This window comes from Pleurodeles waltl, chromosome 6 (genome assembly GCF_031143425.1).
Source record: "Pleurodeles waltl isolate 20211129_DDA chromosome 6, aPleWal1.hap1.20221129, whole genome shotgun sequence".
In the NCBI taxonomy this organism is placed as follows: Eukaryota; Metazoa; Chordata; class Amphibia; order Caudata; family Salamandridae; genus Pleurodeles; species Pleurodeles waltl.
Window position 1 is genome coordinate 1,321,447,130 of NC_090445.1, and position 25,774 is coordinate 1,321,472,903.

Below are 25,774 nucleotides of genomic sequence, written 5' to 3' on the forward strand. Positions count from 1 at the left end.
AAAGCTAATTTCCCTTGTTCCCTAACTGCACTATAACTTTCACTACTAATAAAAGATCGATGCTGCAAGCCTTTCTCCAATTTCCCTTTCAAAGCCCTTCTTCTATCTTCTGTGTGATCTAGAAAGCTTTTCTCTACAGGTGTTAGCAAACATGTCAGATTATTGCGGTGTGCATAAGATGTACTAATTGTTAATGTTGCTTCAAATAATCCTTTAACTAACTTTATGCTATAGTATTTAGCTACACTATTCAAATCCTTCACGATAGGCACATAAGAAAACACAAGATCATTATTCGATAAAAGTACTGAATCTCTTCCTGGTTATTAAATCGTTAGTAACAGACTACAGTTTATCCCATATGTTAGAGGCAAGCTATGGTAGGTAACTCCCTCTTGCACTGAAACAGGAATCTGTGTACACACCTAACAATCTTTGGCATCCATAGTATCAACATACTCACTCAGCAAGCGATGGAAAACATTAGTAGATAGTTCCCCTTTTTACGTTAGTTTCCTCATGCAAATATCTTGTGTCCTGCTCAAACCTCTCCCAAGCTGTTAGTGTAGCGGTCTCAGGAATTGTAGCATTGTTAGTCTCTTATCCACCAGTGGCATTCCCACAATCACAACTATGATGAATATCACACATACGACACCTAAAACAACAGCCAAACACTTGCAATGCCTACTTCCTCTATTATCATCGCTAGTGTTAGCCGTGATCTGTAAAAAATCAGAAAGTCTAGTATTATTAGTTCAAACAACAACCAACAGAGGATGGTTGAAACTTATTATGTTTTTTTTTCTCCTTCAAGCTAAGCAAAGTCTTTCTTCAGCAAGCATTTACAGCTTTCTCATTCACTCCCACGATCCTTGTCAATTCAGGTTAGCAGCTTGTCAAAATCAGTTCTCAGAAATCTATTCAGGTTAACAGTGTCACATCCGGTAATTTATCAGTCTCTTTTCTCAGCTTCTGTAATTCAATTTTCACATCAACACAGTCTCTTTTCTGGCCAGACTCAGGTACCAAAGTACTGACCTGGGACTTCTCGATCAAAACAGAATGCCAAGAACTCTTGTTGCCACTCAGCTGACGTTGCAAATGCCCATTCAGGACCTGCGTATCTTCTGTTTGTCACTCTCTTTCTTTTCAACTTGCGATCACCCTGCAACTCTCCTTCACTCAGATCTTCTCTCCTTGTTGTATCGACCTCCTCCTCTATTGCATCTTCAACAACCACTTGTCCTTTTGTCACTTGCAGTTCAGGCCACTTATCTCCTTTCAATGTCTCACTGATCTTTGATCTTTCCCGGGCCAATCCTTCACCCTCCTCTGACTGTATGGTGCTCTCACTTGATGGACCTGCAACTTGCTCAGGAGGAGTCTGGACACTCTGACTCTCTTCCGCCTCAACTCCTTCGCCTTCTGGGTTTGTCAGGGGCTCTATTACATTTCCATATTCATCTGCTTCTGGAAGAACCTCCTTCAGAATCGGTCCTCCTGGCGCCTCAGTTGAAATAGGCTTACCGTCACCCCTCTGGGTCTCTTCTCCTTCATCTCTTATTGGAGTGACTAAGTCATCCTCAACGGGCTCTCTTTCTGTCTCAGTTCCCCTTTGAATATTCTCCGGCCCTGAGACTTCCTTTTCTGTTGTTGGTACTTTCAACAACTCAACTTCCTCGTCAGTTGGACACGTCACCTTTTTCGTGTGACTGGCATGGATCCAGTTCGGGATTCCCGTACACTTCACAGCAGTAGTAGTCATTAATATTACTTGATATGGCCCCTTCCAACGTGGCTCCAGATACGACCTCCTCACGTGTTTCTTGATGCCAACCCAATCACCAGCTTTCAGGTTGTGACCTGGATCATTTATCGGTGGCAATGTGGTGGCTTCCAACTGGTGAGAGAAAGAGCGGACCACGTCAGTCAGACCCTTGCAGTAGTCCAACACCATATCATCTGTGATATTCACAAGAGCATTCGCAGGCACTGCGGGCAATCTCATGGCTCGACCCATGTTAATTTCATAAGGAGACAGTCCTGTCTTCTTGTTGGGCGTATTTCTCATGGACATTAGCACCAAAGGCAATGCATCAGGCCATTTCAAATTTGTAGCTGCACACATCTTTGCCATTCTCGATTTCAAGGTACCATTCATCTGCTCCCCTAATCCTGAGGCTTCAGGGTGATAACTACAATGCAGCTTCTGTTCAATGTTCAATGCTGCACACAATAGCTTAACCACCTCATTGTTGAAGTGACTTCCTCTATCTGATTCGAAAGAGATCGGAAACCCGAAACGTGGAATCAATTCCCTAAGCAGCAGCTTTGCTACTGTAAGACTGTCATTTCTACGTGTGGGGTAAGCTTCAATCCAGTCACTAAAGATACACACAATCACCAATCGTATCTCAAACCTTCGCACACAGGCATCTCAATAAAATCCAATTGCATTCTGCTAAATGAACCTCCTGCTCTCCCAATGAGGCTCAAGTTCATCACTGTCCCTTTCCCCGCATTCATCTGCTGACAGATGATGCACCTGTGACAGATTACTTCTGCAGCTTGTCTGAATTTCTGTTTAAACCAGTCAATTTTGAACAACCTGATCATGGCATCTCTACCAATATGTGCTTGCCCATGGTAAAACCTTGCAAACTGTGACAGGAGACTGTTCGGCAAGACCATTTTCCCCTCATATGAAACCCACAAATCTTCTGGTCTTTCTACACATTGCATCCTAACCCAAGAACATTTCTCATCCTTGCTGGCACGTCCCTGCAACAATTTTAATTCCCCCAACGTGTCAACCACCCTCAAAGCGTAACCTGTGCATGTCTCATTTTCTGTTTCAGGTAACAATTCTCACTGATCTTTGAACGATATACAGTTCAATGCACAAAATCTTGCAACTTGATCCGCATATCCATTTCCCATTGAAACAAAGTCTTGTGATTTCACATGAGCGCTGCATTTCACCACGGCAATTTCATGAGGTAACTGAATCATGTGCAACAACTACTTAATTCTTTCACCATTTTACACTGGCGAGCCAGATGAGGTCAGGAAACCTCTCTGCGACCATAGTTGGCCAAAATCATGAACAATTCCAAATCCGTATCTGCTATCAGTATAGATTGTTACTCTCAATTCAGCAGCGGCATGGCAAGCTCTAGTAAGAGCAACCAACTCAGCCACTTGAGCAGAATATACTCTCTCAAGCCAAGATGCTTCCAGAATACCAGTGATCGTACATACAGCATATCCGTCTCTCAGTACTCCTACTGAGTCTCGCAAACATGAGCTATCAACAAAGATAATTTTGTCATTTTCTTCCAATTGGGTATCTTTAATATCAGGCCTCGATTTGCTGCACATTTCTGTTACCTCAAGACAATCATGTTCTACATCGTCAGCATCTTCAACTTCTGTATTTTCATTTGGAAGCAAAGTTGCCGGGTTCAGCACTGTACATCTTTTCAACGTTACATTTGATGACCCCAATATAATCGTTTCATGTTCCGCCAGTCTCGCATTTGTCATGTGCTGCGTTTTGGTACGAGTTCACAAGATCTCAACTGAGTGTGGGACCATGACTGTTAAAGGATGTCCCATCACTATGCCTTCACATTGTGCAAGGCTTTGACCAACTGCTGCTAAGGCACACAGACAACCTGGTAAGGCTGCTGCAACTGGGTCCAAAGTAGCTGAGAAATATGCTACTGGTCGGTTTACACCTCCATGGACCTGTGTCAGGACAGACAAAGAACATGCATCACGTTCATGACAAAACAGGACAAAAGGCTTTGTGTAATCAGGCATACCTAAAGCTGGAGCCCTACACATACACTCTCTCAGCTCTGTAAGCGCCTTCATTTCTTTCTCTGTCAGTGTTAGGACATCTGGCCCATCCATAACCGTCAGTCTCACCAATGGCTTGGAGATGACTGAGAAATTCGGGATCCACTGGCGACAGTAGCCCACCATTCCCAGGAACATTGTAACATCTCTCCGTGTCGCTGGGGGATTTATCTGCAATAAGGCAGTCACTCTTTCCCTGGATAACTTCCTCAACCCTTTCTCAATTAGATGACTTATGTATTTCACCTCTTTCTGACAATACTGCAGCTCATTGGGGACACCTTATGCCCATTCTTTCCCAAGTGGTTCAGCAAGGCAATCGAATCATATTTGCAGGTATCTCCCTTTTTGGATGCAATTAACAAATCGTCAATGTACTGCACTAGATTTGATTGAAAAGGCAATTCCAGTGACTCCAAATCCATCTTCAATATCTGATTGAAGATGGAAGGTGATTCTGAAAACCCTTGAGGAATTCGACACCAACTGTAGATCTTGTCCAGGAATTTGAAACTGAAAAGAAATTGGCTGTCCTCATGAAGAGGCACAGAAAAGAACGCTTGGGACAAATCTACAACTGTGAACGATTCTGCATCACATGGGACCTGGAACATTATGACAGCTGGATTTGACACTACTGGGCAACATTTCACCACTATGTCATTGATCTTTCTCAAGTCTTGAACAATTCGAACTTTCCCACAAGGCTTTCTCAGTCCCAATATTGGTAAATTACATGGACTGCTCATCACCTCTTTCAAAACTCCTTGCTTCACAAAATCTGCAATCAGTTGCGCTACCTGTATGAGGACATCTTGCGCCATGTGGTACTACGGTACCTGTGGAAACACAGCATTCGGTTTCCCACTAACTTTAACTGGTTCTACTGATTTTATCAGTTCCACTTCCTTTCCTGTCAAGTCCCACACTTTCTCTCTGACTCTCCCTTGCAAATCTGCTGGCAGATCAGTCACTGTGAACATTGGGAAAACGTTAATCAGTGGATACTCCTCATCTGTTGTCTCAGTTTCAGGTTCTGAAACCTGACCATCATCCCCTTCATCGTCACTGTTTGTCAGCACCTCAATTCCGTCATTGGAACAGGTGATAGAACATCTTGTCTTGCACAGTAAGTCTCTTCCCAGTAGGGATACAGGACTTGAATCACAAACCACAAACCTGTGCAATCCCTGAAAGGTGCCAAGCTCAACCTGACCCGAATCAGTGATCGGGTTAGTCAAAAGCTGATTCGCCACTCCTACTACCCTGATCGTACGTCCCGAAAGAGGCAGCTTCGGAACCTCTGCACTTCTGACTGTAGAGAGTGTAGCTCCTGTGTCAACCAAGAACGAAACTTTGTGATCCATCACCTTCCCTTGCACATAAGGTCCCCTCTGATCTACCTCTAAGGACGTTGCAAGCCTGCACTCCTCACTGTCTGAGCTTTCATCTGACCATTCATCATTTATTCCATTCTCACCACGCAATGGGAACTGTTGTACTGCATTATTTTGACTCATTCCTTGACTTGTGACATGTTGAGGAAGCATCACCTGTTGCTGTCCCATTGGTGCTAAGGGCAACTGCATTTGCTGTCTAGGTACCACGGGAATCTGCTGTTGCATTTGTGACATCTGCACCGGTTGTACACGTGGCATCTGCACTTTTTGCATGGGCTGAAGACCCTCCATCTGAACCATTTTATTTTGGAAGTTCGGATTCGGACCCCTCATTCTTGGTCCTTTAACATTTTGGAATGCATTGACATCATTGCTTTGTTGAACAACACCCTCCTGCACCATCATCGGGCACTCCCGCTTCAAATGTCCGACGCCCCCGCAAGCATGACAAGGTAACACCTTCTTCATCCCCTGCACATCATTTTGAACTACTACGGTATTCTGGACTACGGTTCACAAAACCTCCTCGACCTCTACCTCTCACTTGCGCCTGAAACATCCCATTTCCCTGCGGCTGTTGCACCATCTGCTGCAGACCATTTCCCTGCATCCCTGCTTGTGCTGCCTTAATTTGCATCACCATCACCTTCTCCTTCAGCTTTCTCTGCTTCAACTCAGTCTCACCACTACAGTACTTCGCATACTGAGACACCTCATCAATTGGCTTCACTTGCCAACAGATCAAATGATTCTTAATCATCTGACTAATTTCAGGTCTCAATCCTTCAACAAACCTGAACTCTAGGTGATTCATGTCCTTTGCCTATATAACCTCCGTACCACTGTAGTGTTTGAACATCTTCAACAACCTCTCATAGTAGGCATGTATTAACTCTTTGGCCTCCTGCGCCGTTCGATCAGTCTTTTGCCAATCAATATTTTGCGGTGAAACTTTCTGTTTCAAAAACTCAATCACTTTATAGTAGTACCTCATCACCTCAGGAGACGGTACTCCTGTGACTCTATCCCTTGCCGGTTCAGCGGTTGGCCAATTCACACTTCTCTTGGATTCGAGCCACAAATCAGCTGGAACTATGATCTCAAAGAGAGTCTTCAGTTCTTCCCAAAGAAACTTCGCAAGCTTCACAAACCTGTCCGTCTGCTGATACCACTCTATCGGCTTCTCCCTCAGCCTGGGAAAGTCATTTGTGAAAGACAAAAGGCCACCTCTAGACCCAAGTACATGGACAAGAACCCCTACTACCGTCTCTCTCATTGGTAACATCTCAATCGTACCAGTATCCGGCACATCTCTCACCTGCTGCTGCTCCATGCCGTCACCCTTCCTTTTATCTCTTTTCTTCGCCCATCTGCCTTCCCACTTTTCTAATGCTCCCCAAACTTGTGCACTCTGCAGTATTTCTTTAAGGTGTGCCTTCCTCCCAGTAGACCTCATGTGATCAAAATCCTTAGGCTCAAAGTCTAACCTGTAACTCCTCTTCAGATGTTTAGTATTGTCTAAGTCTATGCCGTATTTGTCTGCCAGGTTCACCAACTTCTGGTGCACCTTAATCACTTCTTTAGTTATCTTTGGGCACAGATACCTCAGTTCTGCTTCAATATACGATTCTAGCCTGTTCACTCCCATGCTCCCTTCAAGCAGCTCACTTGCCTCCATGCCCAACCTTACAAAATTCAGGTTCTCTTCTCCTTCCTGTCGCAGGAGTAGTCTGTGATGAATTTAACTTGTCTAACCATTCATTCAGTTGTTGCGCAGTTAAACCTTGTAATGAGATATTTCCAGCCTGCATCATTGGTGTTCGCAGTACATTCGCACTTGGGATCTGCGGAGTCAGCAGTCCCAAACCTGATTGTCTCATGGTATCTGGAGGAATCCCAATCGGACTGAAGTCTAACAGGGATCTATGTCTCTCTATTGTCTGTTCCACTGGAGTCGTCCCTTCAGAGCTCCCTATAAACCCTCCTCTTGTCATCTCTTGGGTCATTATTCCCTGATCACATATGCTAGGCTTTGTCTGAGCGTACAATAGTACTGGTGGACCAACTGTAATAGGTAAGGACATGGAGGCTGGCAGCTGCCTGCTTCCCAAAACCTGTGGAGCGCTAGCTCCCGTATTTTGATTAATTATGGGTGCTGTGGCTGACTGCGGTCCTGTGACCGAGGTGCAATTCGGTATCAATTGTTGCTGTGCCTGAGGCAGTAAAAGTGGAGTTGGCTCAGTTTGTATCAGCTTTGGTCTTGTATATGCCGGATCTGACGGCACCATCAAATTCATAGTAGTCTCTAGTACCGGGACATCAGGGTAGAGCCTCTGAACCGATGGTGGCTGTAGCTATGTCTGCATCTCTGGAGCAGTAGACACACTGACACTATTCTGTATCGGAACTGGTGTTGCAACAGTATTTACCTGTACCTTGTTTGTTGTCCCCTGGTTTTCCATCGAATTTATAGGACCTGCTCTAGTACTTGGTCTATTGTCATCTAGGGCATATGGTGGTGGTCGATCATGTAGCAACTGATTAAGGAACTCATCATCATCTGAGTCATCTGCCTCTGCCCAGGACTTCTTAGTCCCCTTTTCTTTGCTTGAACCCTTGTCAGTCTTACAAGAGGCTTTCCCTCCTTGGGTTCCGCCTTCTTGAGTTATAGCTGGAAACATCCTAACTCCATCTACTATTTCTCTTCTCCAGATCCTCTGCTCACTATCTCACCTAGCCTCCGCTAGTGTCTTTTCTGCTTTCCTCATTCTCCTCTTAAACTTGTGTTGCCATTGTCGTATGGCCATCAGTTTCCAAATCGCTAACGCCTCAAACAGTGCTGGCCTTGGAGGTGGCTTTTGCTCATTTAACACCCTACGGAAATTTTCCAAAATCATTATATTGAACATTCCGTGTTCAGGAAACGCCAAACACCCTTCTTTTTCTGTCATTTTGCACCATTGCTTTAGCCAAAGACATGGCGCGACTCCCCTCTCCTCCATTACGGCATAAGCCGGTGTGTCCTCTGGTGATGTAGGCTCCCCTACACTCGCGGTAATGTACACATCTCCCCCAAAGCGCTCTTTAAAGCCTTGAAAAATTTAATTTTTGCGTCTTTTATTTTGTTTACAATCGAATCAGGAAGTGACTTTAATTCCCAGAACTCTCTTCGCTCACCTTTTCAACCACTTGCCTCTCACGGATGGCTGCCAATCCGTGCGAAACCTTCTCTCTAACCGACCTATCCCAGCGCGACTCCAAAGATGTCACACTCACACACACTGCGGCTGACAAAGTCTTGCGGCTTGTCTTCCTCACCCTCTATTCACACAAAACTAATGCACTAATAAAACTCAAATCTGCCAGTTTATTGCAGGCAAGGGTAACACAATCGCTTCAGAACTTTACAGAGATTTTGCTTAGCCTCTTCCACTACTCTCTCCTTCTCAGATCCCACACTCGCAAGCAAACTTTGACCCACAAATTCTACTTTCGACTTGTCTATGGGTTGTCCTAGTGCACTTTAGAACTCACCAAATCTCCATAGATGTTTTCATTCACTCACTTTAACTCAAACTCGACTCGTCAACCACGGCCGATTGACCTATTAAACCGCGCAAATTACAACATAAACCATCAGTATACTTCGGAGTCTTAGACCACCCAGGGTCCGTACATCACTAACAACCACGTGGACAATTGTTGAGCACAAAGCGCCACACTCACATGAAGTTCGCTGACTTCCCTACTCTCATACTGCGGAGTACACACACTCCTACTAAAACATCACCTGGCCTAAAATTCTCACAAGCCTCACAATTCACCTGCGGTATGCATAAGCTGTGCAAGCGCACCCCTACATCACTCACGCTATCACTAGAACGCCGAGAACATACCCAACTCACTTTAGCAAGCTCCGAGATTCCGGGAAAGTCATTTGGGACTTAGGGGCACATCATCTCTCCAATTTGCATTATTTCAAAAAACAATTTTCAAACAATGGTCCCTCGTCGTAGGGCCCCAAAGGGCCGAAACCATCCTCTGCTACCAGAACTGATAACACGTCAAAGCCTTGGTAATTTAGCTTACAAGGAGACTCGTTTTAGGCCAATGAACCTTTTTTGACCACGTTTGGAGACTTCCCAGAACGAGATATCCGCTCAGCATTTCAATCAATAAGACACTAGCCTCATCAATATTCACAATAACTAATCAATTGAGCTAATCAATATCATGTAATAAGGATTGAACACACCTCGACGATGCGGTCATGAATAACCACACAAAACTAGTAAGGATTAGGATATTTATTCCCTATTAGTTACAATCTAATAGCATATTTATTAGTCTCAATATCAGTAAGCACATCAAAACCACTATAATATGGCAACTCGAGTAAAACTTTATCAAAGCATAGATCATGAACATTAAAACAAAGCACGACGTTAACATGAATCAACTTTAGCAGAGAATCATTAGCACGTTATTCAACAAAGCAAGAATTCAGTCATTTGTCTATTTGCATCCGATATTAGTGAATTTAACTAACCTCAAATTAGCATCAGCATGTTGGGCTTCATGCAAAACAATTTAGCAACACAAATTTGGAAAACATCTAACTATGGTCTCTATCAAAAGAGCAGTTGGTACCTAGAAAGAAAAGGCAAACAGACAATTACAATATGTCATCAGATAGTTATCCATCCAAATGGGTCAGCATGCAGTGTCAGTCTTCGTCCTCAGGACATCAGTCGATTCACCATCAGCCAGGATAGAACAGGTACGTCTCAGTAGGGCACAGCTAAGAATAGTGCTCTTCCCTCTTAAGGAGGAGAAGTTAGCATTAGGCAGAGAATATGATGAGGATGGTATCAAGTATCAAACAGCTAAAGACAAAGTCTCTCCGAGTAGAAAGGGATGGGCAAGGTAATAGCTAAGAACAATGCTCAGTAATGGCAGAGTAATAGCAAGAACGGCAAAGAATGGCTGATTTCTCCTCAGGTCACGTTGTTATATCAAATCTGTTGAACAAGTCTCTAATTTCCCATTGGGCAATATTTGGTGCATCGTTATATCTGTCCAATGATCCTTCACACACCTTACTAGAATTTTCACCTAACACAGTTCTCATGTAGTCTATTGGCTCCTGTGATTGACTTCTTAATCGGGTGGAATGTCAGGTAAGAAAAGTTACACTTTTCGCTCCAGTCAGTAGTTCCATTGTCTTCTCCAGTCCAGGTGACCTTGCACCTGTCGCGAATTAAACTGTTGCATTCGGCAAGAATGTCTCATTGAGCAAGTCGGGTCCCATGAGAAAGAATTTACTACAGCTACACACATATCTCCAGCTTCTGGAAAAGTACAACTTCGTGTCCTTCAGGAAAGCAGCACATTGCACATTAGAAAAACACAGTTAATATGAGACCAGGCAGCTAGGCCCAGACCCTTGCTAACTAAGGCCTAGGGATTAATTTAGCATAAACCCTAATACATAACTCTTAAGGCTAATACAAAACCATACATTAGTACATTGTTAATTCGTCATTAGTCGGTTTCATTAATCATAGTATACATTGGTGGCCACTCCCCGTGGGCACATTTCAACGCGTTCATTATTTCTACATTAAAACATTTCTATGCAATTTCACTACACATTATATCACAAGCTTTTCATATTAATAATTAAATTTAAAGTCACACTCCAACAACATCGAGCTGAGTATCGTAGCAGTCAGTGCCAGCACTGCCATTGTTCCAACAGGAAGATGCCACAAGTAATAAAGGCTGTTTTCGTGCAGGATCCTGGGTCATTTTATAGCAATCCGCCAGGCAGTGGCTATGTAATAATCTGCATTATGGCACACATCAATATGGTCACATGGGATATCAGATGCATCTGGGAAAGGCTAAAAAAACGTTAAAAATATATGCATAGTCTGATGTGTTCTATTGTTTGCATTGGAAGTGGAAATTGATTAAAGCAATATATTTTACCAGAGGCTCATCAAAGAGCTCCTCAATAAATGTCAGAGTGCAGAATGCAGCAGTTGGTCTGGAGTCAGCCATTAGCAAGTAGAAGTATGCACTCCCACATCTTTTTTGCCATCACTATTTTCCAGACATATAAAGATTCGGGTGCTGTTTTCAATCATGCGATGCCCATAGGTTTACATCAAAAGGTACTCTGCAAGTCTATTGCTAAGATTATATTTTGGATGCTGTACTCTGTTTAAATTTAAGAACCATTCCAAAGAGTGAACAAAACCTTTCACTTTATGGTCTCATCGTGTGGAATGTTGTCATAAGTTGACTTTTATGGTCTTGTCTGTGGAACGTTGTCAAAAGTAGAGTGATCGGAGAGGCATTCCTGGCCTGTGACTACCCAACTATGTCTTTCAGGCCATTTCTACATCTTCATGTAACCTTTCTCTAAAAATAATAAGAATAATACTAAATAGAATAAGTGGAAGGGCCAAAAATATTTCTTAGAAGCCCTCCTTCAGCATTACCGAATACAGTGGGTTTTATTCCACTTCATGCCTCTTTCGCCCACCAACTTACCCTTCCTGTCTCTATCTAAATCTTGTAGGGGTTTTTTAATCCTTGCCTGCTCCATTTGTCAGTGTTGATCTATATTTCTTTTCCTTCTTTGTTCTCACTTTTCAGTCTTTGCCTCTCTTGCTCACAGTCTCATGATGAAAAATATGTCCCAGTCACCCAAAAAATGAGTGCTGGTGCTCACCATCTGCAACCACTGCACAAATTAAGCATTGACCTCTCTGACGTCGAAATAATCTTCCTGACAAGACTGTTTTCCTAAAGGTATGTTCTTTTTCAAAAAGTCTCTGTGCCTGTTGTATACGGTCTTGTTTATTTTTACATTGTCTCCTTATCAGTTAGCTAGGGCACTCAGGGGCGCAGCTTAGGCAGTGAGATTCGGGGGTATGAGTCTCAAATTTCCCAACTGAAAAAGCATTGGGCCGTTCAATGAATATGTGAGATGACCAAGCCTGGGGATGAACTGTTCCTATGAGATGCAGGGTCACTGCTGATTTGCATTAGGTGGGCCTCTGGGGCTGATTTAGAGCTTGGCAGATAGGTACTCCATTGCAACAGAGTACACTGTCCACCAAACTCAAGTTGTGCCCATCTGATTTAGAGCCAGAAGCACTGTAGGTTTTACACTGACAGAATGGAATTTACTCCACTGATGTAAAACTTCCTTCAATTACCCAGTGGACCAGGCGCCATCAGGGCCATCCGCCCTATTTACAGTGGCAGTTAAATGGCATGTTTTTACAGTCTGTCACACTAGGAGAAAACTTGGCTGTAATTAGTATTTTTTTATCTTTCAAATTCCCACATTGGAAAAGTATTATGTCGGCTGTCATGTCTGACAGTCACCCTTCAAACTTTTCCTATATTAACAGAACCCACCTTATCAGCAGTTAATTCTAATGTATGAAGATGTCCACGGGCTGGTGGACATTTCTAAATTTGCCAGGCGGAAGAAAGGCAAGGGAGAAAACGCAAAGTCCTCTGCCATCCCGACTGCCCGTCTTCCATCTGCCAAACCCTAAATCACGGCATGTCTATTGTGGCACAGTGGGTATAAAACAATGGATTGGAAGGCCACCCCTAGCGATTGCCAATGGTTAGATTATTTGCAAGCATTTGTCCCATCCCCTTTTGGGTGTTTGATTGGAAGCAATGTTCTTGAAAACCTGAGACTGGCGCAGCTTTCTAAGACTACTACTGGCAATGTTTGTGAATTTAAAAAAGTATACAATTTACATCCATTCAAGGAGTTCTTTATGGGTACAGATTTGCTACTTTAATTGTCTTGCTGGAGAGCGCAGCAGTCACCAGACAATTATGTGAGCATCAAACGAGAGGAGCTTTGGCTCCACCCAAATATTGGGACCCAGGAGTACCTGTTTTGATTGGGCAGATGTTGCGTGCTTCCACGGACAAGTGCTTGCCCTCCTTCCAGCTGTGATCATTTTGTTTATCCAGCTGCCTGAGCTTGAACTTTCAGGATCACACACATGACACTGTAAAGCTATTAAATTGCCTTAGACAACTTGATAATCTGTAGGGTTTTTTTCTCCGGCAGCAGCACAGATGGGGTGAGGGCAGTCATTAACCTACATGGAGTTGTAGGTCTGGCTTGAAGGTTCAACTGTTATCTGATGATTTAACCTATACCAATATTATTCTACAGTTCTGGGCTTCCACACAAATACATATCCATTTCAGTGTTATCCACTTGTAATGCTTCATATTACCATACACCATTCATATAAAGCCAGACATATTGGCATTGACAATTCCTGTTTGGTAAACCAGCCACTTAAGTTCCTGATTAAAAAAAATTAATATGTTAAAACCGCTTGGTAAAATCAGGACAACCAGAAAAAAACAACACAGACATAGCACACCAACTCAGGTCCCAAGACCCAACTACTATGCCAAGAAAACATTTATTTCGGGGTGTCACCCCCCCCCCGCCCCGAAGCTACGCCACTGACCTTACTGCACTGTACCATGCAAAAAGCATGAGCGAAAAGCAGAGTTAAAGCACCTGCTTCAAATGTTTATATGTAAGTGCTATTTAATAACAAGACTACAGGCTCCTAATCACTACAGCGTGTCTCAGCCATTCATTTTATGGAAGTCGATGTACTGACCGCCGTTCACTTCTCCCTGTGTTATAGACGGAAATTTGTTTTTCTCCTCTGCAGTATGCAAAATGTATTTTTTTTATAATAGCGAAATTGAGAAAAGGAGACCAAAAAAATACCTTTTTCATTCAGCCAAATCGATTTCCGAAAAGCTTCTTAAATTGCTTGGAGAGAACTCTTTTTTTTAATCATTGGTATTTGAAATGGATCATGTATAAAGATATCTACTTGTACTGGAAACCGAGAATGGTTTCTAGTGCATATTTACGACTGTAACGGAGTAGTTGGATATACATATTATGTCCAGTATTTTGCTCATTGGTTTTCATACCTCGTGAACGTTAGGAATGTACAAACACTGTGTCACAATCCCATATTTTCACAGCATAGCATTTTCAAACTGTCATCCGCAAAGGCACTCGTAAAAATGGCTTTCCACACTAGTCACCAAGACCGATAAAATCTGAAGCCTATGTTTAGTTGTTGGGCAGTGCTGAGAGCCGCCCAGGCAGGGTCCACGAACATGCAAAACAGTAAAAATAATAAGCACAAATAACTGACAGTTAGGCAATAAACAAATGACGGAATCCGCAAGTCATTTCCCAGTCTTAAAGCCTGATTGGCTGGGCACTGTCTCCTGCGGCCAGTCTCCTACGGCCAATCAGGACCAGTGCCAGTCCCTGTTCCATTATAAAGCCCTGCCGGAGTTTCGATGCCGCAAACAGGACCAACAAACTGCTCTGAATAGCTTTTGAAATTTGGTCAGCCGCGCTCCAACGAGGCAGGAATGTCGTACCAAGGACACCACCACCACCAAGGATCCTACTGCCAGGACCCCTGCGACAAGCAGCACCAGCCCTGCCTTGACCGTAAGTGTCCTTTCTGTTTATTAAGCTGTTTTACATACATTTATAAGGGCCTTATTGCGCCATCCACTGGTCTATTGGCGCTCGTAAGTGTTTTATGGGGCTTTTAGGATGGCTCGACCTACTCTTACATCAGTAGTATGTATTATGTCATGCGATTATGGGGAGTGTAAACTTTCTCTTGCTATTGTTTGCAATTTATATGTAGCAAACATTATGAAGAGAACTTGATTTTGTGACATTTCCTGGCACAGCCCTAGCACGGTAAATGGTCACACCTTTAATATATACACATAATATTTAAAATGTGCACATATCTAGGTAAAACGCGTAGCAGAATATTTAAAATGTTGACCTTAGAAGTTTGTTCTCAGTAAACTGGTCATTTGCTGTAGTTTGAAAACGAAAAGTCCAAGTCAAAGGGCAACACAGCAATGTAGATGGTCAAAGGCAAGCTTAAAATCAACAATCAACAGTAAGAGAGGAAGCTGATTTGTGGATGGTTAATGCATTATGATGTAGTATTATTTAAAGGGGAGAGTCTTCAACTCTGCTTAATTGAAGCAGCCTTGCGACAGTCCAGATGGTTCCTGGTTGCATAAATGCAAAAGACCTGTTGTCTTGTTATTCTGATGATGTCCTGGCTGCAGGTGTGCTGAGAACCGGCATAGATGGTGACCTTGTCTGTAGGATAAATCGGGGTGCTGGCCGTGATTGCTTTATGAAAGTTACAGCTAGTTTTGAAGATGGTGTGGCCAGCAAAGGGAGCCAATGGCATTCCATGCAGAAGGGGTTGATGTATTCATATTTCTTAAGAATCTGGGTGAGGTGTGCTGCCTGTAAGATGCCTCTAAGGTGTGCCAGTGCTGAGTCTGGGAGGCAATGAAGTAGGTCCTTACCATCATCAAGATGGCAGAGTACCAGGACTTAATTAACAATTCTGAGGTCACTTTCTGGAACAAACAGTTTGACTTTCTTTAGAAGAGAGAGGTGAAACCAGGTTGTGTTTGCATTTTTTGGCAATGTGTTCTTTGAGGGAGAGGTTGATGTCCAGGGTGAATCCAAGTGATTTGGCAATCAGTAAAAGTTGGGGTTCTTAATTCATGTAATCGAGCCAGTTTTGTACTGTATCTTGTTTCTTGTTCTTGACACATAATAGGAATTCTGCCTTGGTTAGGATGAGCTTCAGGTAGTCAATGGACATCCAGGTCTGGATGATGTGCAAGCAGAGTTTGAGGCACTGGATGTCTGAAGCAGAGAACTTTTAAGTAGAGTTGTGTATCAGTGGCATATTTCTGAATCTTAATTCTGTTATCTGTGAGTAGAGCGGCTCCGCATAAAGGTTGACAATGACAGGTGTCAGTATGGAACTCTGGAGGACTTCACACTTGATAGGGATGTTTTGTGACCTGTAGTTGCCCATGTGAACAAACTGGTGTTGGTTGGAAAGGTAGAAGGAGAACCAATGAAGGTAATTGTCAATGAATCCCATTAGAGACTAGATGATAAGTATGAAGGTGGATGGTCGATTGTGTTGAAGGCACCTGAGAGGTCCAGCAATATCAGGTGGTAAAGATCATCTACATCTGTGGTCAGGAGGGCATCATCTACAATGTGTAAGGTGACAGAATCCGTGCTGCAGCATGATCTCAAGCCAGACTCGTAGGTGTGCAGGAGATCATTAGCATTAATGTGATTTTGGAGTTGAACATAGACTGCTTTTTCAATAATCTCGCTGATGAATGCTAAGTGATGGCCTGGTAGTTGGCGAGGTGTTCAGGGTCTAGTGGGAGGATCTGACCATGTGAATGCTCTCAGTTTCACAGTGGCATTCTTTCTGTGCTGCAGGACTGTGGTGAATGATTTGATTTCATGTGGCAATACCACTCTGTGTTGAAGCAACAACAGTCTGTCTCCAGCTTGGGTAGTTTTACAGCAGCATGATATCACCGAGATGTACAAAAGCTCTGACACAGAATGCCTGTTGTGGTTATTTTAATAAGATACACCAATCAAAACACTTCCATAGGTCTCAGTGTGTACTTATCAATACATTGTGTGAAGGAATGCTTTTTTTCTATAAATCATAGTTTATGATCTAACATCTCTGGGTGAGGACAATGGTTGGGATATTAAAGAACTGAGTCATGGGGTTATGAAATCATCTGTCCAGGATCACACAATTTGATGACACAAGGGAGTAAAATTTAACCCATGTCTCCTCATTCCAGCAACAACAGCATTTTGGCCACAAGATCACATCTACTTGTCTAAGGCCAGTTGCATTACTTACATTTCATGTACAATGTATGAGAGATGATCAAACCACGTCAGAACTCTTCTGAATGCCACATAATGAATGCATTGTTCACAACTGACTACAGGTGCAGCATTAAAGATGACAGGTATGCAGTCTATAAAAATGTTTAACTTTTGCCAAAGGAGCTTGGGACCCTGCGAAGAGTGATGTCTGTGACATAATGGCCCCTTGCCACCCCTCCCTTGTGACAGCCCTGCCCTTAGCAATGTCGCATTGCCTTAACCAGTGCCTCGACTGTCAAATCAATGTTACACCTCTGCCCATGCTAAACATCAATGTGAACTAACTGCTTTTTTCAAGACGTGTCACCCTTCAGGATTAGGACTGAGCGAATTATTATTATTAAACACACTTCTCGATGTTAATAAGTTCAAAGGAGATTTGTTTGGCATGGTTTGACATACACTGAACTAAAAGAGCAATGCACATGTGCTATCTGTAAATGAAGACTGTAAAAATTAAGAAATACTATAATGAAGAAACCCAAGTGGGCAAGCCTTTTATGATGAAAACTTCCTTTACAACTTTTATACAATAATAAAGACAGAATTAAGATATATAAATGAATTGCTGTATCTTTTGGCAACCCAAACCCTGATCATAGCCCTAAACCATATTGAGGTCTAGGCATTTTGTGAGACACAGTAGTGAAAAAATGCAATAAACTGCATTTTTCCATTTACAGCAAACTTTTACCATTCATTGCTTGTGGTGGTTCACACTGGCTCTCCGATTTGCTTAATGCTTAACTGCTACCAACATTTTGCGGTGCTCAGCACCAGCACTTAATTCTTAACACCACAACGTATTTATGGTAGGCCACCATATTGTAGCACCTGGTCTATATTGATCAGAGAACATCATCAGAGTATTTAACAAATCCACGTACTTTTGAAAAACACCATCACGTCAAGGCAATTATTACAGTTTTTGGTGACTGGAATAGTCCAAATTGTCACAATTTTAGGAGTTTGATGGTTAGTAGGAAGCTACTGTACCAACATTTGCCAACTCGGATAAGGTCAGTGGGTAGTGCAAGCTGGAGTGGCCCATGAGAAATACTTTGGGACATGGACCGTATTTTTACAAATTAAACACTGCATGCGTAGGATTGAGAAAAATCACCTACAGTTCCATAAAACCATTCAAATTCTGCAAAATCCATCCATCAGAATATATGTGTGAGAAACATATTTTCTTTCTGTCTGCAAAATGTTTTCATGGTCGATATTTCTGTTTGTCCCGTTTCACCACAATATCTTGGCCTCTGTTACTCGTTTCCCTAACTAAAAGTGATTTCTAACGCTAATTCTTAACATCATTATTATCTTACAGAAAAATTGTTAATTATCATTAGTCTTTTTATCCTTCTTATGGGTTTCCTCATTTTCATTTTGTTTGCACGAGCTCATTTGATTCCAATAGTCCAACAAAGTTGCTATGCAGAAAACATTAAGTGAAAACTGACATATCCCATGCCTCTGACCATTACTACCAGAGTCCTGCTTAGAACAGGGCTTCTTTCTTCCAGTCAATGAGTTGTTTTCTTGCATAGTGGTTGCCTATCTGTGTTCAAAAAGACCCCGTTCTGTACACTTTCCTTTATGCTGGCTCCACAGATTCCATTTGTACTGGGCAGCTTAGTTAGAGATATCGTCTCCCACAATTTCACCATTTTTAGCAAGGCAAACAATTATTGAGGGTTGAGAACATGATAATGTGAAGTGACTAAGAAATGAGTAAGGTAAAAAGTGACGCATTTCACATTTTTCTTTTTTCTTTTCAGCATGCAGACCAGGTCAACGCCATGGCCATGACCACGGCTACAAGTGTGACAGACCAGGTACGGAAAGTGAAGAAATTGTAACCTAAGCAAAATATGTAACAATGACACATGTACAACTTTAAAAAGCAGATGTCTGCGTCCTGTATCTTAGTGGTTTTCCCAATATAACGTAATTATGCTAGACAGGGAATCTCAATCCGTAACCCAGCCTGCTGAATTTACATGTAAGGAAAATTTCCAGTGACTGGTTCAAGCAATGACATCAGAGAGTCTGGTGATGTCCATTGAAGGCTACATGCTTCTGGAAAACTCAAGTCGCATGGATGCGAGTGAGACACAGATTTTGAGTTTTTTTAGAGCCCTTCATTCCCATTGAGGCATAGTTTGAAGAGGGCGGGTTCTGTGGTGCACCGCGTGCCTACACTTTTTTAATTTAACAAAAACAATTTCTCTACTTTTAGTTAAATGAGAGGCAACACCGGACTTAATTCAGAGAGTTGAGAAGCCCCAGTTTAAGTGGAAGGGAAGGAGTCTCCTGTTCTGTGGAGCTGGGGGAGGAGTAACCAGGTCAAAAAAGAAGCATTCGTTCTTGCCTAAGTGCATTCTGCCAGAAAGAAATGCAAATGTGTGCACTTTGTTAGTTTGTAAATGTATAAGCTGCTTGGAAGATTACATTGGTTTAATTGATGAAATCACTTGAAGTTTTGTGATGCTAGATATTTAGGCCCAAATTTCGTAAGGGCCAAGCTCCACCTAGTGCCACATTAGCATCATTGTTTTGACACTAATGTGGTGTTAGGTTGGCAAAAACATCAGGCCAAATTTACAAAGTGGTGCAGTGCACACATTGTGCCACTTTGTAAAACCTTGCGCCACATTATGCCTGCTCCAGACATTATGTATACAAGGAGGGTGTTCCTCCAAATAGGAGGCCCAGAAAAATGGTCAATTTTTCTCATCATTTTTAACACCTGCTCAGTGCAGGTGTTAAATTGAGGCACACCATTGTTTATAATGGGCCTCTATGTACTTTGCAGGATTAGCACCAACATGTTTTGTACTAATTCTGCAAAGTACCACAATAACGTAAGAAATTATGACGCTATTAATCCTAATGTGCGCCATGGTGCGCCGTATCATTAATATGGCACACACATGGTGGCATTAGGGGGTTGCAGTGGGGCGCAAGAAAAGTGGCTCTTCGTGTAATGATGCGCCACTTTTCTTAAATCTGGGACTTAGTCTTTTTGTTTGGTATTGTAGGGGTATTACCAGCTAACCTATGGCATGTGTGCTTTTAATGGAAAGTTATAAAAAAATGTTTGTAATAGGCACAATCTCCATGTTACTAAAATGTATATATTGGAAGCACTTTTTCAACTTAAACTAAAACCTTTCCCATATTATGTCTTGTGGCAGCCTATCTGATACTGTGTGTAATGCATGTTTAAAATAATGACTGACATATCCATAGTGTTTTCTGTCACAGGTTGGGTCCCTGTTGCACTGAAAATATACATTTCACTATTCTCCACTGCACAAACGAGCATTCAAATCTGTGGCTCCACACAAAGACAACTCAAGTGATAACATTATCAAATAGATGTTTCATAAAGTAAAATAGTACATTTCTCAATAATTTGTTTACTTGCATTTATTTTTCATTTAAGGTGGGTGATATTTTATAGGCAATTGACTGAAAGTGAAAGACCAACAAAACAGTAACAGAATAATTTGTTCTTTTTAGCAACACCTTTGATCCTGGCCCTATGCCCTCTGACCCTGCCCCCATAACACTCAGGATCACAGTTCCTATACTTTTTAATGCACTTCCACTGCTGTTTGGAGTTGAATCTCAAGTCGACTGCCTAGAGCTGGAGACCGACCTCCTGTGTTCAGCTGTACGTAGAGCTCATCTGTTCCCATAGCTGCTCCTGACAGGGAAAGAGTTGCCTGAAGCCTTCCTGACAAAAGTTACACACCCAGACCTCTACTTCCTAGGAGTGGGGCACATACTTTGTGCCATGTTCTGACAGATAGGTTGCAGATATACACACTTTCGGCTTCATTTAATGTTTGATAGACAGGCTGATAAATTGCTGCAGTGGGGGAAGCCCCGACACAGCAGGAAGACTTTAGTTGAAAATTAATTAAAGGAGACCCCGATTTACCATGACAGCTCTGGGGGCATTTTTGGCATGGATGCTCAAACATAAAAAATCAGCTTTGGAAGGCTCCCCTTATTAAAGTGTGCTTTCTAAAGTACTTCAGTGCTAGTCATGAAATTAAATCTTGTTACAAACGATTTCCCAAGGCATAGTCAACTCAGTGCTTAATTTGTAAAAACAGTGAGTGCCAAGCCCCTTGTCAGGGGGCCACTTCCGCTGGAACCAACCATTACTCTTATCAGTACTGCCAAAGATAGTACCAACATAACTAATAACCATCATACATCTACAAGTGTGACAATTCAGACTATTCCAAGCCCCAAAGCTGTAAAATTATCTTGGAAGGCACGTATTAGTCCTTTTAATGTACATTGAATGAATAAACAAATGTTGTTGTGCTGATCTCTAAATTAGACAAACAATGTCACCATATGACAGATTGTCATAAGGGCTGCGGTTGACTCTTATCTGGTGTTAGGCATCAGAAACCACCTGCTCAAATTAAGCAGTGCATCAGTCAAACTCTTCCTTTAGAAACTAGTGATTCTATCAACTGTAACTAAAGAGTGGTGTTCGATAAGATGGCAGAACAGGTATCTGCCGATTTTTGGCTGATGCCTTTGTTTTGCCAACCTTTGAACGATGCCCTTAATCTACAGGCTATCAAAAATTAGTAATTCATTGCAGGGTTAGCACTTGCTTATTTCGGGGGGATTTTGCTGACGTTATATTCATTTTACTTCCCCGGCAATAAAAGCTTCTTCAAAATAGAGACTGTTATCTATCCTTTTTTTAAAGAAAAATCACATTTCCTCTAATGTCGAAAAAAAGCATATTACTGAGTTCTTTGATACCATTAACAATCACTTCTGTACTCTATTTCACTGGTATTTGAGCGTCCTTGTGTAGGTTAAAATCCAGTAGGCACTTCCACTGCATAAAAATGGTAAAGGGATTTTATTTTTGAGAGGACATCCGCAATGAAAATGTTATTTTTGACACTGAAGGGAAAATTATAATTGAAGCGATCTCTTTTGCTTAATCATGTGCTGATATAATTTATACTGTTTGCCCCTTCTAATATCGTGCGATCTACATACCTTCAAATATGGACTAATCCAAGAATGATTCAGCTCTAGTTTGTTTAACTTGGTGTGTATGGATTAGTGTAAAATGATACAGAGAGTATATTTGTGTTTATCTGTATTACATCCTACTAAAATAATTAGTTTATGCCACACCAGTGAAAATAAATGTGATAAATATGGCACAATAAAACATGTTATTTACAGCAAGTGTTGTAATAACCTCACATTAACACATTGGTTTTTATAGTGCAAAAGTCAAGTTCATTGTTATTACCACAGTACAACAAAATTTACACGAGGAATGGCAGGTTGCGGCCTCACATATTGCATGTTACAATGACGTTACGTAAGGAAACAACTGCTGATAGGCATGAGGTCTCTGGGTGTCATCCCCACTGCATAAATTAAATCTCTTGCATCCGGCTTTTGATAAATAGGCACAAGAAAAACACCATTGCATAAATCATAAAGATATATAAGCACAGTGTAACATGTTACTTGTTACCATTTTTAATGACCCACTCAAAGCTTCTCCGCTTGTGAGCCATGACCTCTCGACAAACGCAACAATGCTAAAAGCATGTAACACTTTGCAGACTTACGTTTATACTAAGAATGATATAATGAGCTATTTGGGAGAGATATTTTATCATACTTCCCACCTGTCTTTATACCTAGACTTCATCACTGTAATATTATTTTTTCTTGTTCCCTTTTAAAACCTGTTTTCTTCAATGCTTTCCAAATGGTAGCAAAAGCATGACCTGGCTGACACGCACAACACACTTGTACATTTAGTAGTACTTCCGGAGATTCCATATCATCCAAAAACCACAGAAATGTATTTAAAAATGCTGCTTGATTCAAAGTTTATTTTGTTCTCTATGTAACTTCTTGCAACTCTCTTACCTATACCGCTCTGGTGGTAGAGTCGATTTGACGTGCCTCCGCTTAAAGGCCCCTCTTATATTAAAAAACGTGCCTATTTTTAATGTCCAGTCAAGCAAGTGCTTTAAGATCTCTTGACATATGGGCAGCAGGACCAAGGTTATTCGAATTTTCCCACCAAAAAAACATTTATGCTGAATACTCAGATTTTTGGCAAAACTACACGAATTAAACAAAGCATATTTCGATGATTTCTCGAGTAACCTTTCTCCGCGAGCACATCCCTCACGCAGATAAGTCGTGCGAGATCCCAGTAGGAGAAAGGAGAAAAAGTATTTTTGAGAACCAGTCTCCACAGGCAAAAATCACATGAAAGTTTGTGTGAGGTGAAACACCGAACATTTGCACATTTCTCACAACACACAATTAGGGAGTTATGTAAGATTATACCGGCATAATTCACTCAGGCATCAAGGATGTCCAACTGAAAATCAGCTGTTGCTAGGTAGAGGTATTTCTTACTGAGAAGTGGAAACATCAGCACTGCCCTTATTACCATTTCGATGTGATTCCATGTTCAGAATATTCAGACATCGGTTTAAATATGTGTGTAATGTGTGGACAGATGCAGACTAATGTTCTGTTTCCTTTCTCCCCCTCTTAGATCCATGCTATCCCTCCCCTCCTCATCACCATGCCCATGGTAAATTTACTAACAATTCTGCTGGGTGTAAGAAGTGAGTTTCTCCGCACTGGGACGGCTTCACCAATATGCACAACTGCTCACACATGCCATTCACGGTGCTGAAAATGAAAAAATGGATACCTGAAACAGAAATCCCTTTACACTGCTGTTCACCTGAACGATAAAACATCTTACTCAAGCTTTCTACCTTCACTCATGTTTGTCCGTGATTCCCCATTCTATAGATAACTGTGCTACAGCTGTTTCTAATGTAATAAACTTACTGATGCAACCCATGTGTGCCTCCACGTTTTTTATATTCCTAATCCTTTACGCTATCACCTGCTCAATGGTATACTCTTTACATCAGAGACTCAATATATTATCAATGTTTTCTTCAGCTAATTGAGTGATGTGAAAAGTAACAAGCATCCATGTTAAACAGAGCAAGCGCTCCTATCATTGGTCCGTCTAAGGGCCAATCAGGGGAGTGCAATTCCCCATGTGGTCCGCCGGCAGCATGTATTGCGAAGCTGTGCGCGCGGACCAGTGGTAGGGGAATTAAGTCAGTTCCCTCTCTGGTCCGGCACAATGCGCGTGACGAGATATTGGGCATATATTCGGTGTAATGTGCAAAGAAGGCAGCCTATGCGGGTAAAAAACCTATGTAATCCGGAGATCGTATATCAGGTCTACGTGGATGGTCTCAGTCTAAATCATGCTCATTAAGTATATTACGGCCACCTGCATCTCATGGTTGCAGGCTCATCTCTTGAGCGTCTGAAAGGGCATGTGTTATGTGCAAGGGTAATGACTCATATGGACGATATATTATATATACGTAGATGAGACATTACGAATCAATCGCCACCCTGGCTCAAAGGTATAATACATAAGGAGATGTCTCAACTGTGTATATTTATTAGAGGAAGGCTCATCTCTAGGGGGTCCCATGTGGGCATGTGTAATGCGAATGGTATATTGTATTGTTGTAGGTTATTAGTAGGGACTCAACAATATATAAATCCATTGCATAAGGAGATACATCATAGGTAATCATTTGTATGTGGAATTGTAGAGGACGGAAAAATGTGTATACCTGTATACCATGGACATATCAATTTGAAAGGGAGTGATAAGCATGTGTGTATCTGGAGACACCGTTGGCGCCAAATCTGTAGGAAGACTACGAAGGATACTGGAATAATGTAAGGTTATAGGGAGGCTATCTTCTATGGTATTTAATCCTTCATTAATGGTGCCACAATTTTCCATCCAAAATAATTCCCTCTTAGTCAAGATATAGGGCCTGATTCTAACCTTGGCGGACGGCAGAGGCCGTCCGCCAAGGTTCCGCCGCCAAATGACCGCACCGCGGTCACAAGACCGCGGCGGCCATTCTAACATTTCCTCTGGGCCGGCGGGCGCTCTCCAAAAGAGCGCCCGCCGGCCCAGAGGAAATGCCCCTGCAACGAGGACGCCGGCTCAGAATTGAGCCGGCGTAGTTGCAGGGGTGCAACGGGTGCAGTTGCACCCGTCGCGTATAAATACTTTGCGGGGCCCTCTTACGGGGGCCCCTGCAGTGCCCATGCCCTGGGCATGGGCACTGCAGGGGCCCCCAGGGGCCCCGCGGCACCCCCTACCGCCATCCTGTTCCTGGCGGGTCTGGATGGCGGTAGGGGGTGTCAGAATCCCCATGGCTGCGGAGCGAGCTCCGCAGCCATTGAGGATTCCCCCGAGCAGCGGAAAGTCGGCGGGAGACCGCCGACTTTCCGCTTCTGACCGCGGCTGAACCGCCGCGGTCAGAATGCTCGTGGGAGCACCGCCAGCCTGTTGGCGGTGCTCCTGTGGTCGGTGGCCCTGGCGGCCACCGGCCGCCAGGGTCAGAATGACCCCCATAGTCTTTGTCCCCACCCATTGGTCCCAAAGTGATTTGTTCCACAATTTGCCATTTCGTATCATCACATTTATGCTGCATTGCTTCATAGTGTTCCACTAATGGTGCTCCTACTGTTTTACATT

General features: G+C 42.5%; 1 long non-coding RNA gene across 1 annotated transcript; it reads left to right on the forward strand.

Annotated features, from left to right (window-relative positions):
* The first annotated feature begins 14,660 nt into the window (after positions 1-14,660).
* LOC138302131 (uncharacterized) lies at positions 14,661-24,048 on the forward strand. Its single transcript, XR_011205296.1, has 3 exons — positions 14,661-14,820; positions 18,924-18,980; positions 23,732-24,048. It is a non-coding gene; the product is annotated as an uncharacterized lncRNA (long non-coding RNA).
* Positions 24,049-25,774: the final 1,726 nt, after the last annotated feature.